Raw genomic sequence first — 17,198 nt, 5'->3', positions numbered from 1 at the left:
GGCAACGAAATAGCTCTGTAGATAACGAAAGTCCGGAATAGAACTCGTCTTGATTTTGTATTATTTGAGTACTTGGAATTCAATTCCAAGTAGAATTTTAGTAACTGTTTGCCTGCTTGTTAAATAGCTACGAAAGCTTCTTCGCAAACAAATCAACGGCACGATATTTTAATTTAAAACACAAAAAAGGTAAAGTAATCGTCATTAATATAAAAAGCAATTATTGTTAATATAAAACAGTAGTATTTTATGCAATCGTTGCATAATGAAGGTTTTTAAACTCGAGTACCGTACTAGGGGTGCATACAATACTATTTCTAACAGTAAACAAAATAATGAAACCCAACCAATATTTAATGTATATTTTGCTAACAATCCAGGACAACAAACTCAAACGGAGCCAAAGAAACGCTACAAAACAAAAAACCAAAGAGATAGAATAGAAGTAGCTAAGTAGGTACCGCTTGTTAAACTACAACCTTACACTATACCTTTTTTTCCATCCTCTAAGAATTTGACCTATCATTTTTTATAAAAACTTAGAGTAATAACGCATAGAATGATAGTTTCATATCAAACGAACTAGTTTTAGTAGGCTAGTTTTAGTAGTAGGTTAATTTTCGGTTTTAGTGAATATTTATATAAAAATACAAGTTGAAAGCGTTACTTCCTTGTGGAATGTGATGTTAGTATTTATTTTATGTTTGTCTGACGTATTTTTACACTCATTGACCGCACATTTCGTCATTTTTAGCTTAAATTCTGGAGCTGTTCGCGGTGCAAGTTGACCTTGAGCACTGAAGGCCCGCCCGCTCGTGTAGGCCCATTGGGCGCGCTTCAATTTGCCTCACTTAGCGTGTGCGGACTAGACTTTCTATGCGTTATTATTCTAAGTATAAAGATTTATGGCCCGGTTGCAAGACCTTTATGCAATTTAATCAATCAGGAGGCAGTAGAGCAGAGAGTAGAGTTTGAGTAGCGTCATATTTGATATTTTTATTAGAAAAAAAATACTTAGGCTGTTCCGCCAAGAAAAAATACGACGTTCTTTTTTTTAAATTTTCAGTTCAGTAACTAGTATCATAGACAATAGTATTTTGATGCATAACTAAAAAGAGCGCCTTTAATAAATGGTTTAAGAAATTATAATTGACACATTAAAGTACCGGAGTAGGAAAAATTTAAATACATATATTTTGAAAATACAACGCTGTCCAATTAGATAAAATTAGACTACAAGTCCTTTCAAAGAAATTCCTTAATTCTATGGAATTCTGAAAATTCACAGAAATTGTTTATTGGATCGGTGGTGCTAAGGAAACCTAATAACGCGTTGGCGGCTGTGGAACATGAAATATCAGACATTAATTTGGCTCTTATTATCCTACAATACCGACTACAGGTTCTTCTTAGCAATAGAAATAGGTGGTACTGGTAAGCGAGTGCTTAGGATCCTAATACCAGTAAATTATTACATTCTGCCAGGTATGGCGAACTTCAGTAGATCTTAAGGAAACTCAATTAGCTGATTAATAACAATGTTTAATTTGGCCATGGTAGAGACGAGAATCTAAATAGACGCCTAGAATAATAATAAATTTTGCAATCACGAAAATCTAAGTACTCGAAATAATACATCATTAACCAAAGCTGAAAAACAAAAAACTAACTTAAACTAAATAAGAAGCAATAAGATATAACTACAGTACAATACAAAACAATTCACCACTGACTTTGTAATCTATATTTTGATTAATTAATGATACATTGTGTATTTATGGGCGGTATATAAGAAATATATCCCAACGAAGTATGTAATTTTTACCACCTGTGCATGACAACAATATTTTTCATCTATGCGAGGAAATAGATACAACGATAATTTATTTCTTGTATGAACAAATATCGCTTCACAACACATTTACGGATTTTGAAAATGGCGGGTTTATTGTTTTCTTTTTTTTATTTTTTTTAAATTTATTAAGGCTTTGGCAAAGCCATCAGCCTAAACATGAAGTTTAATTATGTTACTGTAAATATGGCCGCCACAAAGAGGGTAGGCAATTTTAGGCGGCGTGCTTGGATTGACTCGGGATTCCTTAAAACGGGCCGATACGGGTATTTTAGTTCGAGATTCGTATAACTTCGCGTTTTAATCTTCGATTAAGGCACAATGGCACTATCCTATTCCACTTTAAACTAGATTTCACAAAATAATTAAAAGTCAAAATAAAAACGACACTTTTCCCTCCAAAAGGTCCAGAGCGAATCAATTATTGTTTTCTTTTTTTAATACAGATTGCCAGGTTCTATAGACAATACAACTCAAACTAAAACTTTATAAAAGGCACAGGTGCATGCAGCCACAATGTAAATAATATCCAAATTCTAAACATACAGCAGAATTTTAATTCACAAGATAAATTTAGTAAAATATAAGTAGTTAAAATGCAAATGTTTAGTTTTTTTTATACTTCAAGTGTATGCGAAATATGCGTTTAGATTTCTCGAGAATAAAAAGTTTTTGCTTAATCTTGACGTAAAAAATCCATAGAGCGATAAATTAATAAAAAAGCCCGTGGTTATAATTTAGGACACCACAGTAGACTTTGCCTTTTTAAGTGCGCGGAAGATGGCCTTTTTGACTGTATGTATACATAAAAGTATTACTTAAAAGCAAACACTAATTGTAACACTTTCCTTGTCGCCCTATCGCCATATTTGCGTTGGCCAAGGCAATAATAGCAAGAAACATAATCAAATAGAACAAATGACGATTGACTACGCGTACTAAGAACCACACAAACGGCTTCAGCAAAAAAAACCGTTTGACTAGGAAATTATAACGTTTGTGAATATCTTTATATGACGCACTGTACACATTTATAAAATAAACACTCATAGAATGTCCGGTTAATTGTACATACCAAGTCGATAATACACTTCAGATTCTTGTATTTACGTTATGAAGATTAGTCTCACACAAACATTGTTGAAACTTAGTATACAGAACCGTTTTTATTTGTTTCGTAAATATCACATATATGCCTAGGATTAAAACTTTTCCTGTTCAATGTCTTGTGACAACTGCTTCTTTGGATGACTGGTAACTACAATAGCTAGAAATAAAATTAGGGATGCAACATGACCTTAGTGGAAACGGAATGCTCTGTGAATATTACGGTAAAACTGTCTCTCAAGAACTGCTGACGATCTAACATGGCTACGTTGCGTAAGTACTCAACCGAAGAAGTGTATTCGGGTGTTATTTAAAAAGCTGGACATACTGCCTTTGCCACTCATATGTACATTAGGGTTATCTATGTATCTGTCAACACTCATCCTCAATATTATAAAATACGATGTCCTGCAAAAGCAAACTAGAATATATATATAATACTAGCCTTTTATACCAAGTACACTTGTAATATAAAAAATATATACCAAAAGAAATTTAATTTCTGCAAGAACTTATATTGAAATCACAATTGACAAAGTAGCTTTTGACACGTTGCTTCTGTAGTAATAAAGAATATTTAGAATTTACAAATACTATTACTGTATCAAACCCTCGCCTAAGAGGAGACCCGTGCTCGGCAGTGGGACATATAAATAGGTTGCCGATGATGATGACCTGTACAATTACTGTGTCAATCACCCCTGATCATAGGGCCTGGGGTTCTACTCCCTTCCTCCGTCCCACATCCGTCCAAAACAATTACAAATACTAATTTATATTTGAAATGTGATTATTGATTAACTGTAAAGACCGTACACAAAATTTCATTAATGTTTGCACACTTGATTGCAGATTGAATACAATGTACCTGATTTTATTTAAGATCTGTATAATTATTTCCAGGATATAGTTATTAGCTTAGAATAATAACGCATAGAATGATAGTTTCATATCAAACGAACTGTCTAAAGTGAGGCAAAAATCAAGTTCATTTAGGCTAGTTTTAGTAGTAGGTTTATTTTCGGTTTTAGTGAATATTTATATAAAAATACAAGTTGAAACGCGTCACTTCCTTGTGGAATGTGATGTTAGTATCTATTTTATGTTTGTCTGACGTATTTTTACACTCATTTACCGCACATTTCGTTATTTTTAGCTAAAATTCTGGAGCTGTTCGCGGTGCAAGTTGACCTTGAGCACTGAAGGCCCGCCCGCTCGTGTAGGCCCTTTGGGAGCGCTTCAATTTGCCTCACTTAGCGTGTGCGAACTAGGTTTCTATGCGTTATTATTCGAAGGTTATTAGTATAAACATACATAGTCTATTCTTAAAGTAAAGTTAAAAATAGCCGATGCGTTTGCAATTGTGTAGCATTTCTTAGAAGCCCTCCTGATTCTAATTCAAAACTTTTGTTGTGGTCACCTCAGAATGCACATTATTATTAATGATGATGTAAAGCAATACTATGAAAGACAAAAACCCTTTATAGTGTCGCTTGCATGTTAGTATTAGCTCATGGGTTTGCTATTTTTCTGGTGGAAGGGTTTGAACTTGTGTTGGAAGTTTCATTAGTGATTATCTATTCACAACCCGCTTAGATACGTACCATCACTCTACTTATTTCTACCGTAAATCAGCGCAGCTATGTAAAGGATGAAGGGTAATGGAACCAGGGCAATTACTGGAGCAGGAGACTTAAAGTATAAGGGTGTGTACAGATATGTCGACTGCGCCGCGAACGCGATGCTACACGATACTGCACACGCGCAGTACGCGTGCAGTGCGCGTTATATACATGTTAGTATACTCATATACCTTTCGCAAACACGGTCGGCGAGGTATTTGCGCCATTAAGAATACTTCCGGAGCATCCCAAATTTCCGTAGGACTGACAGACTGTATGCCAAAAAATTCGACCACGAATAGTAAAAACAAAAACGGTATAGATACCAGAGACTTGAAAAGAACGATTACAGCTTCTTTGTAGCCCGAACTTTGCACCTAGTGAACAAAATATTATACTAAATAAATAGACAGCGCACTAAATGTGCACAATATAAAACAAAAGAAAAAGAAATACTTTGAACTCAAGTAGTTAAGGGTAGAAAATGTCATAGTGGTACATTGTCTCCAGGAAGCTAACAACATTTCCTCTTTGAAAGACTAAGCTGCGGCTCAGAGGTTTAAATCATAAAGATCTGAGGAGCACTGCTCCTGCGCTCGTCACTCTGAGACAAGTCCCATGTGCCTGTAGTTTCATGGCGACCAAAATAAATATGATGGCAATATGACCCTGGGCGAACGCTATCACAATAAGCTTTATTGCTATTATGTAACCTACTTATTCTTTGACAGAAGTAGCTGCCAACCCTCTGGTCAAGTACCTGTGTCCCCAGGGACCCAAGGCTTCTTCTGCAAATTTTGAATAATGCATTTAAAGTTCAAAACACTAAAACGCTGTTTAGATGAACTAGCTAGAACGTATACTCATCAAAACAAAATAAATACTTGGATTCGTTACACACATTATAATTTAATAAACGCTATTATTCTACCGTGTTATGGTATAAGTATGGTGTAACGGGCTGGCGTCTATTATCCTTCCATTCTTAAAAAAACCTTATCGCACCTACGGAACGACGGAAACAGTCACGTTGACCTATTTTAAAAATACCCATACAATGTATACACATTCCCCCATCGTGTTCGAATAGATCTGTTGCGCGTTATAACTGCATCGCCCTGACCTATCCCACTCCTGCGCCGGATAGATAAAAACGCTGTAAAAAAAAACCCGTTGCCGACCAGTCTTCCTGTGCTAATCGCCGCCAATTACAACTAATGCATATTGCTTGTCTGTACGTGTATAAATACAGGGTGAAAAATATCTCTATTTCTTTTAAAGAATCATTATTTCATTAACAATAAGAAAGAAAAACATTCTCGGAAAATCATACAAAGCCTTTCATTATTCTCAAATAATAACAGAGTTACGATCCTACGTTCTTTTAACTGGAGCTTATTTGTCCCAATGCAGAGCACAGACCCTTATTCAGATTGTCTTTTTGTTTCAAAAATTTTCAAATTTACTCATACAAATCGCTTTTGTTACCGTAACTGTGATGGAATTTTATATCTTTAATATCACTCTGTATACAAATGTTCATGTGCATGTGTTATATATGTGCGTGTGCGCCGGCGCAGCGACAACGTTGTAACCTTGAATGCGTACATCGACTGCACTTGCGCCGCTGCGAGGTCAGCTCAGATACTTTATCTCGCTAACTTAGATACTTAAGTGTTCTTTAGAATTGTTTTCAAATTTGATTTAGTTTGTATTTTTACATGTTTCCATGCACCTTCTTAGACGTTACAGCTGACTGACCACGGGACCTTTAAGGATACCTTGAAAAATTGAAATTATACTATTGAAAAAACAGATATACACGATTAAGATTTTTTTTAAAACCATAGTTCCTTTCCAACGTACAACAATCGCAAAAACCTGAGAATTTGATAAGTCTAATTAGACCCAATACAATCGAAACGCACGTTCATGGCCGACGAATTATTATAAAATTTTCACGAGTTAAACTCAACAGGAAAATATTTCTAAAAACCCTCTGTTTAACATTTTGAACGCACTGCAATTCTGCAACACCTCCTTTGCGCATCTCGTTTCTCCCATGTTCCCTCCTTCTCGCCTTCCCATATCGCGCATAAGTGCATCTCATACGTACGTACCTACACGTAGATAATTGGCGCCGCAGGAAGCGCAGAAAGATTGATGATCTAAGCAGGATCGATCGACTACTTGGATCTTTTTTTTGTTTTCATGCTTGCATCTGAATTTACTGCGTTACATTGGCAGATTTCTTAACGAAAAAACGTGAATAGGTTGAAACGTGAATAGGTAGAACTTAACTACCACATTATGATAACAATAAAATTGAGGCTGAATTTTTTTTTTATTGGGTAACAATAGATATGTCCATTAAGGTCCAGGAGTGAAAAAGGAGACAATTATACAAACAGCATAACTATTCTCTTGACACTATGAGATATATCTGATAAACCTTGTATTTAATCTTTTTTTTTTATATATAAAATATAAGAGCGCATTTGACCTCCATCTCACCTGATGGAAAGTGACAATGGGGTCAACGATGGAGCATGCATACCTAAATAATGCCTATTCACTCTCGCCTTGAAAAGGCCCAAGTTATAACTTTCAGGGAACAAGGCTGCAGGCAGGGAATTCCACTCCAAAGCCGTTCGCCATATAAATGTGGAAGCGTAACGCTTCGTGCGAATCTTTGGAATATCGACAGCATAGGGGTGGAACCCAAGCCTATACCTAATCCATCGGTGATGGAAAGGGGAAGGCGGAATTAGATCGTTTAATTCCATCGCACACTTTCCGTGATATACTTATCCTATAAAATACCGATAAGTAGGCAACTTCACAGAGGTGTTCAAGGCTCTGCAGCTTCGCGTCCACTAATTCCGAGTCACCCATAAGCCTCTTTGCACAGTTGTCAATTGAATCCAAAGTGGCCAGTCGATATGTTGCAGAGCCATCCCAAAGGTGGCAGCAGTACTCCACCCACGACCGATTTATTTATTTATTCGGTTTACTAAAAGTCCAGAACATTCCATGCTTATTTATGCCGTTGGTACACACAGAACTACAACTTATTCACTCGATGCGCTTTATTTTACCTTTCCTGATACGTGCGACTAAGAAAAGAGGCTATTTAAGGCTATTTAAGACTAGAGTGAATAGGCATTTACTGACCACCATACACACCCGGTCACATCGTCACTTAAGATCAGGTGAGATTGTGGCTAAACGTGTGTCTAATTTACATTAAGGAAAAAAATAATTACAATGAGAAATGCGTTTGTATAATATAATGAATATTAGTGATTTTTTTTTAATAAATGCGCCTTATTTCCTTTTCAGGTAAGTTCTCAATCGATACGTGATACTAAAGGGCTGGCCTGAGTGAGTGACTGCATTTAAATAAGGTAGATACAATTTTTTTACATCATAACTTAATCTAAATTTAAACAAAACAGCTGTTAAGGAATATCGCGTTGTTAGGTTTTTGAAACAAACCAACTTTTCGAGCCGTTCACAGCTCCCATGTCGGCGGCAGCCGTGACCATTATTTAAATGAACACAACTTTTCACTCTAACTATAAGTTAATTCATTAGGAAAAGCTTCCTCGTTACACTACTTTTGTTAATTAAACTGTTTAATATTATTAATTATTATAATTAAGTACCTACATTCACGTACTACAACGAAGTATGTAACCATTACTCTCTGTGTTCGATTTTTAGTTTAAACAAATATTAAGGGGTGAAATTTTTTTAATTATTACCATTACGTATACCTGGGGCAGACAGTCCAGTTAGGTAAGTCCAACTTTGAGAAAGAGATCTCTCGTCGAATCCAGCTCGGATGGGCAGCGTTCGGGAAACTCCAAAAAATCTTTGCGTCCAAATTACCTCAATGTCTCAAGACGAAAGTCTTTGACCAGTGTGTGTTGCCAGTGATCACATATGGATCAGAAACGTGGTCCCTCACTATGGGCCTCATAAGAAGGCTCAAGGTCACTCAGCGAGCAATGGAGAGAGCGATGCTCGGTATTTCTCTGCGTGATAGAATCAGAAATGAGGAAATCCGTAGGAGAACTAAGGTAACCGACATAGCTCGAAGAATTGCTCAGCTGAAGTGGCAGTGGGCGGGGCACATAGCTAGGAGAACCGATGGCCGTTGAGGCGGAAAGGTTCTTCAATGGCGACCGCGCACCGGACGTGAAGCCGATGGATGGGGGCAGCGCAGGACCGATCGTCATGGAGATCGTTGGGGGAGGCCTATGCCCAGCAGTGGGCGTCGTATGGCTGAATGATGATGATAATGATGAATTTTTTTAAATAATTATTACAGTTTTCATACCTAGATTCTACACAAATGCTACTTTTCTAATAATTATTGTCCATTAATATTTACATACATTTATAAACTTTGAAAAAGGAATTACTTCAAATGTCATCATCCACTAAAATCTTAACTTAAAAAGACGGACCGAATCTTTTTTGAAGAAGGAATAATATGACAGTTCATGGTGCAAAAGTGTTGCCCGCTCGCGAGCAACCAGTGATTGCAATCGATAAATATTCTATCGACTATCGACTGAATACTGGTGGAACTTATTTTATTTGAATCATCCTCGACCCATTATTCATCCAATTACTGAGCTCAAGTTCACTTGAATTGTCAATTTTTGTGAGTTCATACATACATGCATACACTGTATTTAGAACTGTTTATGAAAAACACGAAGAGGAGATAAATTTTAAAGCTTTTCGTTTTAATTCAATATAGATAATCAAATCCGACTATTCTTGTTAAAATGTATATGAATAAAAATCAATCTCGATACTAGTAAGCCAACTGTCAAAATAAGAATAGAGAAAGCAATAACGCAATTGGTAATCATTAGAACGTCGTGACAACGTTTCACAACTCTTCTTTCACAATCTGTCGATAAAACTGTCGACAACAACTACATAACAATTTCAAATTTTACGAAAACTGGCAACTCTGGCAATGCACTCCGTCTTCAAAAAAGACAGACTATAGCCCTTACCAGCTGGTACCCGCCTTCAAAAGGAAACCATAAGGTTGTCAGACATCAACTGTGCAGAAAATAGTGAGAGTGAAATTTCAGTGAAACAGACCAACTTTAGTATTGTTTTTATTAGTTGAAACTGTCGTTTCATCTGGGTTTGTGATTTCCTTTGGGATTCCATGTTTGTAGATTCCTCAGCGTTTGTGTTGATGCACTTTGAGTCGGCGCACACTAACGTAATTATACACAAACATTGTACACTAACGTTATTAAAATATTAGTGGCTTCCACGTCAACATTCATGAATGTATTAAGAGACAGAGGATGTGACTTTTTTTATCTACTAAACCATCGATACGAAAATTAAAAGAAAAGTACTTAAATACGTAAGTCAATATTTTTAGTCATGACTTTTTTTGTGTTCTCCTTCTTCGTCATAACAACACATTTGTGTTTTGGTAATTTTCGAGATATTGGCACCCCAAGTCAATTAATATTGTTAAGGAATTTATTTCGCACTTTTTTAAATACACTTAAAAATATAGGTGGCAGAACAGTTACGCATTTGAAAGGACAAAGGATCGAATCCCGGGTCGAGTACTTTAATTTGGAAAACATGTGAAGTCCCCATCCCGCATCGGGCCCGCGTGACCATGTCGTAAAGCATCTTCTTAGGAGAGACCAGTGTCTCGCGGTAGGACATTAAAAGGTTGTTAATGATGATGATAAAGGAGATATTGTTAAGTATAACATAGCCCAAGTTCTAATAAACAACTAACTGTACACATGTTTGATAATCTGACTTTACACGTCATATTATTCCTTTTAAATTTGACTGTGTAAAAAAACATATCTGGCAATCTGTAATCATAGACATTTACATTGTTGAATATAGGTCTCTCCAAAAAAGCGACCTCTATGGTTTCTATTAGCTTAACAATGTATGTAATTTAGATAAGTGGCTGCTAGATGGCGTTGAACCATTTTTGCATGCGAAACCGCGCTATTTTAATGTAATGTTGTTTGAATTTTAAAGTAACAAAAACTATATTAATTCTCGAGTAATTCACAATACGAACTTGCCATTGGAACATATTTTTTCTTCTGTTTTGAGTATTTTAGCTAAAAGCTTTGGGAAGCTTTTATATGGTCCTTCGAATTGCCGGTTTAGTTTGACACGAAGTAGGCTTTATACATTCCGGCGCCAAAGGAGCCTTTGGGTGTTACCAAAGAAGCTTTACCTTACGGCAACGGATGGCGGAAGAAGAACACGTCAGTGTCGCGATTATCACGATGTTGTTCATCGTTACCGAGAAGTATTACTACAAAACATTCACAAATGTACATAAGTTACAAATTAAAGTCTGCATGTCCTGTATACACATGCCGCCATGGGGACTCGAACGGTCAATCGCTACATTACGACCACTCTCAACATTATCATTGTCAGCCTATGAAATCACACTGAGTAAAGACGTCTTCTTACTTACACAATTGTTTTTGGTCCCGGTTAATCGTCTCTATTGTCCGCCCGCAACCTTAACAATATCGTTCCTACGAATGGTGGTCTGCCGACCCTTCCTTTGCTTTCATTTGGTTGCTGCCTTTGTTCATTTGTCATACTCGGACCATACCAGATAATCTGCCCTTTAGTTTCGTACTTACACCTACAATAATAAAAACCAATCAATGAATTGGATACAAATTTTGTGTGGCACCATTATTAAGGTTCTGCGGCGTCTCAGCTTATTGTCTCGGGGACCAAATTAATTCAAACAGACATCCAAACTGTCAACGTCAGAGATTAGCTAAGATGAACGTGTGTTACGCAAGTTTCGGGTTCGACGCTCGCCCCGGCCCCTGATCGCGATCGGTCGCGACCTGCGATATTAACTACGCAGTATCTAAGATACGCTGCTCTTTAGGCACTAAGTTTCCTGAATGTTATGTTTAGGAATATTTTATTATGTAAATAATAAGAACGCGAAATGTTATCGACGTTCGAACTACGCGTTGGACTGGCTCAGATACGGATTTTGGCCATAGAGCTCACTGTCATTTCCATACAGACATGATTAGACCTATTCAAAAACAAAGTGATCATTTTTAACATTGGAAATGGATTGAAAGAGGATGTGGTGACTAGAACAGAGAAAGGAAAGTGGAGGTGGTTTGGACATGTAGAGCAAAGTAGATGCAAATGTATCCATATACATTTGCATCATAAATCTGTTTGGTAATTCCATAAAGGTTATATGTAAGGACTTACATTGACCAGATCAGTAATGTCTTCAAAAATCCGATGTGACAACAATAAAAAAAGTTGTATGGATAAAAGGATAGTTGATGTATGAGGCGAGAAAGTTGTGTCAGGATAGAGTAAGGTCATTCCGTGGTCTTTGACTACCCCTCCTGTGGGACAAGTGCGTGAGCTTATGTATGTACGTATGGAAATGGATGTATTTACTTCGGATCAAAACAGCGTGTATTTGTTTTTTGATTTGATTTTTTCAAACAAACAACGATCGAACTGCATTCGGGTCTCGTGGTTGATTAAAAGAATACAACTAATTACGCTATTTAGATCCGAAAACAATAGTTTCATTTCTATCGCGGAAACCTAAGAACTTAATTTTTAACATCTTTTGCGTTTTTGTTGGGGTTTGGGGTGTGTAGAGAAACCATTTGCGACGTTCTTGACAAATGTATTTCGCTTCCTCCACTCGCTTCAGTATCTTCAACCAAGACTAATATAGTTTCAACATAGCATTTTTGAGGACATTCCCTATCTGATCAAGGTACGTACGTCGTGGTCTACTTCTCTCAATATTATCATTCACATTGGCTTTATAAAGTGCCGCCAATTTGCCGTCTCTTCATTCATTTATTCCAAATTCAAGAAGGAAAAGAAAACACAAGAAGCAAATTCGACTAAACTTCCTCCTGTGTGTCATAGCCTTCACAGTTTCATCGACAAGTATAAATAACTTATAAAACAGTTTGTTTATACCTATTAACATTACTTAACAGAATAAACAACGACTGAGCGGGAAAATAGTGTATCAACCTGACAACATATTACTAATTTATGAAGAAAAAAAAAGTTAATTCAGAGCAATACATATGCCTATAGTAATTTAATTCATTACCATTGTCTGTATTATTATACGATCCACATATATGTGTATTAAAATACACATATACACATAAGTATATATAATGGTATGGTAAATAAGCTACTCATATTACGTAGGTTCCTAAGAGCGAAAACTACAATTGATGGTTGTTAGGTTTCTTGAAATCTTTTGAAGTTCGAAGGAATATGTTTACCATTTCGCATATAAAATATATTATATCCGAGGCTGACAGCATGTATAGTATAGTAGCCCGGGAACAGTAGAATTCCTTGTGAAAGAATTCGTCCAGGGAACTACTGCCACCATACCTATTTCTGTCAACTTATGCCTTGAAGAGACGATACTAACTGAACTCGAATTCAATTTTTTTCCAAGCAGAGACACTGGCTTTATTTCAGAATATATTTTTTTACATATACTATTACGTATACTATACGTGTTCTATTTAGTTCAGTTAATATAAAAATACCGTCCTCAAAAGTTCGTGGAATTAGATCTATTTGCCAAGTTTTATTGAAATCGGGTACCGAAAAGTGCGCGAAACCGGATTCATCCGCTAGTTTGCCCTCAGAGGTGGAATATTTTCTTTTTTAAATGGGAGAAATACTGAGGTACTCTCTTTCCAATAAAAAAAGAAACATCAAAATCGGTTCGCAAAAAACCGGAATTATCGCATATAAAAAAATTGGTTAATAATATTTACTAACTATGACTGTTCTCGTTTAAGGTAGAATTGTTGTTAGGCTGGCAACGGTTCCCGTTGTTGCTAGCTTGAGGCTACGAGCTAACAGAAAGCTCCTTAGCAAGGAATTGCGCCCAAGGCCCTGACTCTTTAGGTACATAACATTAGACAGACAGGTCACAAACATCATTGTATTTTAGATATAACTTTTCCTAGGTCACAATCCTCCTTCGACGTGCAGGCTTCATCACGATGTTGTCCTTCAACGAAAAGCTCATAGTAAATTTCAAATTAAAACGAAACAGTAGAAACGGCTGGGTTCGTATATTTTAACTACTTTCACAGTTTAATGACATACGGCGTTTTGTTTTTTGATAATACAGCCAATTTTAAAAACATCTTTGTACTGTAAAAACGTAATGGATTACTTACAATCTGGGCGTCAGAGTGTCTCTGAGAGATAAGTTCAAAGAATCTAACATTTTTACCACAGCATCTCCATGAAAATGTGATTTAAGTTAAGAAGAATAGGAATATTATTATAAAAAACAATGATAGACATAACGTTAATACGGGGAATAAAAATAAGCTGGCTGCTCTTTACAGTCGTCTTCTCCCAAATTCATTGAAAGGGCAAAGTATAAGCTTCTGCAATAAGATTCCGTTGATATTCAAAATTTGCAAATCGCGAGGTTTAGAACTATAGCGAAACAAAAAATATATACGAATTTATTGTACGTAACACAAATACAGCTTCTGTGTACTTGAATGACAAAAGTCCATGATATTCATGGTTTCAAGTTGTTTATATCAATGATATTTGGAAAAAAAAAATTGTAAATAATAAATGTGAAGGAACGTTTATTCACAAAGAGTTGCCCCTGGTATTTGTTACTTGTTCTTCTCAGGCGGATATGTTAACGAATGAATGATAGTGCTGAAATGTATGAAATACAAATACTAGTTGGATCTCCTTTAAAGAGGAGAGTTCATTAACGTGCGTAACTTGTATTGAAGTTATAGGTACATACCCTGACATTCGAACCGTGAACCTCTTAACAACAACACAACTTAACAGTGGTAATAGAGATTCATGCGAAAAAGTCCGTCCTTCAAGACGCACAGAAGTACTGCCACCTTACCTATTTCTGCCGCCAAACAGTAATGTGAGCATCACTGCGTTCCGGTTTTGAAGGGTAAGGGTGCTGGTGAAATTACAGGCACACGAGACTTGTCAACTTATGTCTCAGGGTGATGGGCGCAGTGGTAGTGCGTCTCCGATCTTTGCAATTTAAAGCTCTGAGTGGCACTGTAACTGTTATAGACAGGCATATAGCTTACCATCAGGCGCACGACTTGCTCGTCCCGTCACTTGATATTATAAAAAAATATATATATTTATTTATTTCCAACTTACAGCTATCATTACATGTTGTACCTAATGCGATAGTGTAGACAACAAGTCTTACTTAATGACCTTTAACTTAAATAATAAGCTTAGTAAAAATGCGAAGTGTTGACCGTTAGGCAATTGGCTGTACTTTCAATTCTCCTCAAATTTGCATGAGGAACTTGTGTATCATCCTAAAATTGATGATAAGCGCAGAAATTATAAAGTTTGTACACAACCTCGCCGATTTCGAGCCACGTTTGCACAAAAATCATATGCCTTTCTGGGACCACATTTATATAACAAAGCAAACAAGATAATTGGAATATATAAACTAAACACTAACAAATGTAAAAGCGCTCTTAAAACATGGCTCCTAACTTTGTCTTATAACGGAAGGCCTTTTGAGCGTCGTCTCATAAATAATATTTATTATGCATGTTGCTCAATCCAATTCGCGGTTTTGGCAATGCTGACTTGTTGAATACAACACTTATTATATTACTTTTGTTATTATTCATACTTAAAATGTTTACAGTGGTATAATGATTATAGACCATGGAAATTAAATTTCATATGACTGTAAATGGTACAATGCTTTTATTCTTTTTGAGATTCTAATTTGCAAGATCCAACCCATTACTATTTGTATCTGTGGATTGTGAAGCGACATTTCAATATTTCTCGTTGGTGCTAGTAGTCAAAAATATCTTGTGTACATTTTTGAACTTGTATTTCTGAGAGGTGGAGGCATTTTTTAGCTTAATTTAGGCATCAGTCTCCCACAAAATTATCCTTACGAAAATCTAACTAAATAGAAACTGTTCCTAGCTATATAATATGTATTTTGTGGAAGAGAAAATAAACGTTATTATTATTATCTTGTTACGGTGAAACTGAACCCACAAAGCCGCTTTTACGAATTGTACAATTTTGGTTTGCTACAATGTAACTCCTGCGTACATTTTAGGAAACCAAAATTCTTCTGGCAGCAATGTTCTTCCTATATATAAAAAAAACACTTTCCGTGTTCGCGGTGTTGTGGTCACGTTTCTGTACATTATTAAATTTGTTCTCTAAACATATCGCCGGCTGATTATTTACGGCAGTGAATTGAAACCTAAGTAAACCTGGACATTTTCCTTATTGGATTCCAATTTGCGCTTTTCGATTTAAATGAAGAAATGTCGCTTAACAACTGTAGTACAATATCATATACTCTCGTTGCTAGTTCTGTCCGTTTTACATGAGTAAAAATATCTAGTTAGACAGTGCAAACCTAAACGTTGCTCCTATAATTGTAAACCTAAAACGACTAGAAAAGAAGCATCTAGATTACGATCGCAAAGAAAGAGCCTTTAATTGATTCTCGTATCTTCTTACTTCTATCGTACTCAAACAATTTCTTTACACTCGCTCAATATCCGCGCAACAAACAAATTATCTAAATAGTGACATTGGCTCTACAATTCTACATTCATAGGTCCCTATCTATTGCTGCCCAGATACGCTTGAACTACGACACATTAGTTAACCGATCTATTTGCCGCTACGTCAGATGCGCCCGCGCATCGCGAGCCAGCGCAGTTTACAATGGGTGAGGCGAGTCAGTGTGTCACGTGGTCGCCGCGCGCGCAACATTTGTAAAGTCGGTCAATGCCCGCGCGGCGTTAGATAAAAAAAACACAAATTGTTTACGCGGTTTGTTACGCAAAACGGAGATACAGAATTACTGATTGTCTCATGCGTTCCGGTTTACTGATAATTTTGTGTAAATAATGCTCACAATCTAGTGAAACAATGAAAATCATTTTTTATCTGTTTGTTGATGCGGTGCTTCTATAAATAATAATTTAAGTAAAAAATGTTCAAAACATGCTAGAACGCTAGAAACATTAAAGTGGGTACTAAAATCTAAATGTCGGAAATCTGCAAAAACAACCGGTTTAAAATTTTGACAATAATATCACAAACAATGTTTTGAACACAATTTTCCTCATCGGATTTATTAATGACACGCCCCGTCTGACGTCAGCGTATAAAGCGGAGACAGCAACAAGCATAATTAACGTCCCAAAGAGTGAGCGAAAACCTGTTGGATAACTCGGAAAATGAAGGAAAGCTCACGACGAAAGTGGAAAAAGCTTCACTAACACAAGCTCACATCGCGGCGAGCACACCATTGCAAAACGGCGCGTTGCGTGTGTGCGCGGCAGCAGTGTGCGGCGCGGTGCGGTGCTGCTGTGTGTGCGCGGACGAAAACGAAAGTGCCCGACGCGCGCCGAGCGCGGCCGAAGCGAGCTCACCGAGTCAGTGGAACTCATCGTCAGAAACTGGGACATCAGTCCGCAATTCGACGCGATAGCCGGCGGACGCGGCGCGCGTGC

At 36.7% G+C, this 17,198-nt stretch overlaps 1 protein-coding gene across 2 annotated transcripts in view; it reads left to right on the top strand.

Moving 5' to 3' along the window:
- Positions 1–17,198, top strand: part of LOC113232782 (ecdysone-induced protein 74EF) — a 320,596-nt gene that overhangs the window by 234,635 nt on the left and 68,763 nt on the right. The window lies entirely within an intron of this gene.

The sequence above is a fragment of the Hyposmocoma kahamanoa genome, unplaced genomic scaffold (genome assembly GCF_003589595.1).
Source record: "Hyposmocoma kahamanoa isolate Upper Pololo Valley unplaced genomic scaffold, ASM358959v1 78, whole genome shotgun sequence".
In the NCBI taxonomy this organism is placed as follows: Eukaryota; Metazoa; Arthropoda; class Insecta; order Lepidoptera; family Cosmopterigidae; genus Hyposmocoma; species Hyposmocoma kahamanoa.
Note: the sequence above shows the minus strand (reverse complement) of the source record. Positions and strands in the feature narration are given on the sequence as shown.